The 2,711-nt window shown below is 36.7% G+C and overlaps 1 pseudogene; it reads left to right on the forward strand.

The window, feature by feature from the left end:
• LOC107572027 (40S ribosomal protein S24-like) lies at window positions 1-476 on the forward strand (annotated as a pseudogene).
• The last annotated feature ends 2,235 nt before the right edge of the window (window positions 477-2,711 follow it).

Genomic DNA, 2,711 nt, shown 5'->3' on the forward strand with positions numbered 1-2,711 from the left:
CGAGCAGACGCCAAGATGAACGAGACCGTCACAGTCAGGACCAGAAAGTTCATGACAAACCGGCTGCTTCAAATGGCAAATGGTTGTCGATATCCTGCATCCAGGCAAAGCAACAGTCCCCAAGACAGAGATCAGGGAGAAGCTTGCAAAAATGTACAAAACCACCACAGGTGTGGTGTTCGTCTTCGGCTTCGGCTCAGTTTGGCGGTGGCAACACAACAGGGTTTGGCATGATCTACGACTCGTTGGACTATGCCAAGAAGAATGAGCCCAAATACAGGCTACAAAGGCATGGCCTTTATGAGAAGAAAAAGACATCTAGAAAACAGCGCAAGGAACGCAAGAACAGAATGAAGAAAGTTAGAGGCACCAGGAAAACTTCTGTTGGTGCTTCTGGCAAGAAGTAAGACCTTCAGGGAAGACCATCGGCCTGAAAATTTTCTTGTACATTGTCAACAAATAAATTCTTTAAAAAATTAAAAAATAAATAAATAAAAGTTCGGCAAAAGGCGGGATCGAACCCGAGTCCATCGCGTCAAAAAGCCACTTTTAACTAAATGTAAATAGACAACCCGTATTTTTTATTCCATAGTAAGGGCAATTCATACAATACGTTTAAACTGAGTTACTTTAATACCATCTCCGAACTTTCTACCAGGACTCTGCTGTTCTTCGGCTGGTTCTTCTCTGTATAAGTTGATTGACAGATGTCTCATCCAGTCAGCGGTGAGTAATCCCAAACCAATGGCGCTGTCTCAAACTATACCTACCTCTTCCGATTTGTCTGATTTGTCGTTGTGTTTTCTGACTTGTTATTTTGTTTTCGAATTTGTCATTGTGTTTTCTGACTTGTTATAATGTTTTCTGAATTGTTGTTGTGTTTTCTGAATTGTTATTTTGTTTTTTAGACTTGCATTTGCATTTGTAATTTGTTATTTTGTTTTCAGAATTGTGATTTGTTTTGCACTTCTCGGCCACCGTATAAATTAGGTCCTTGGTGTAAAATGATTTAGTATTTTACATTAATGCGAATTTAATATAGATATTAGAATTATATCAGAAGTCATTCATAAGTTCTGCTAGTAAATCCCCATTAGTAAGATGGCCTCTGTGAGTAATTTAATATTTTATTCTATAACAACTAAATTAGCAAATGTTTCTATTTATTTACTATAATAACACATTGGCTGATGCATCATCATCCTACACATGCTAAACATAGAAACACAGAAAGTGATTATTTTTCTAGCTGTGTTTGGTGAATTACATATTTTGCCTAGTTTACCTAACTAAGAGAGAGAGAGAGAGAGAGAGAGAGATGAAAGTTGCATTGATGCTAAATTACACTTTTTAAATGCATCAAGAACTTTTCATTTATGAAGAACCTAAACTTAAGAATCTTATACAGTGTAAAATGGTTCTTGATATGAAAAGGTTTCTTTGCAATTAACAGTTTGTAAGAAGCTTTATTTTTATGAAATTGTTTAACCATAGATTTACAGTGCTGTCTGGTCAAAGTGTTGGTTGAGCAACCTCAATGTAGGGTACCAGGGGTGTCATGCACTTATTATTTTTGAGGGGGCACAAGGTATTAATATTTTTAATACAAATGACTTTGTATTTACTGTGAATTTAATAAAAAAAAAACATTGTAAGTTACTAATTATAACACTTTCATTGTAAGAGAGTAAAGAACATTATCATTGGCTTCAGTTTAGCCAGAGTTCAAACACTCTCAAAAACTCCTATCATAATCACTGAAACTGTTTACACTGTGAAATGCATATCTTACTTACATCGTTTGCACATCTGCACTTCGTTGTTTCTGATGAGAGAATTAATTCGCCAGAGAGCAGAATTCAGTCAGCGACGCGCACAGTGAACAAAACACTGCATTTCGTTGATGACTCATCTGAACGCCTCTGATTGGCCATTGCATTCATAAACTCAACAGACTCGTGTGTGATTGGTTATAATGCACAGCGCTGTAAAACGCACCTGTCTCTGGCTCAGCGCCAGCCAGTGAAAGCAGATTTGAATTTAGAAGCTAGTGATGTCCCGCACATCACACCCGTGTTATTGTATCACTTATGAAAAAATATTATTCGGCTATTTTTGTCTTTTGGAAGCTGAATTTCAAATCCACTTGGCTCAAAAATCTGAGGGGGCCTGTGCAACAGGGTGTAGGGTACAACGGGGCTAAAGGCGCCCCGTGGTAAAAGGCGCCTTTGATATTATTTTCATCTAAACCACTAGATGGCACAAAAACGTGGCGTAGCACTTTCCAAAACATCCGCTTTTCAAGATGCACGTGTATATTTGTCTGATCTTTGACGCGATCGCGCGCAGCAGTGCAAAGTTGATTCTGTGCTTATTTGATCTAATATTTTATGTTTTTTAAAAATGTTGTAGATTTAAGTAGCAAATGAGAATCGCTAAAATTAATGCATATATTTTGAGACAAATGTATTCTTTATGATTTTCAGTTTTGTTTAAGATAATTAAAGCAACAGTTTTTAAATAACAAAAGTATATGTAAAAGTATGGTATTTGGGGTTAAAAGTGCCCCTGCTGTTGGGGCTAAAGGCGCACAGTAATTAACATGATAATTAATAGATGGCTGACTTTTCCATTTGTTGACATGACATGGTTAGATTCAAGTGGTAAATATCATATATTATGTTGGGTGTCCATATTAGACATAATCACCA

Source organism: Sinocyclocheilus grahami, unplaced genomic scaffold (genome assembly GCF_001515645.1).
Source record: "Sinocyclocheilus grahami isolate Dianchi unplaced genomic scaffold, SAMN03320097.WGS_v1.1 scaffold1683.1, whole genome shotgun sequence".
Lineage (NCBI taxonomy): Eukaryota > Metazoa > Chordata > Actinopteri > Cypriniformes > Cyprinidae > Sinocyclocheilus > Sinocyclocheilus grahami.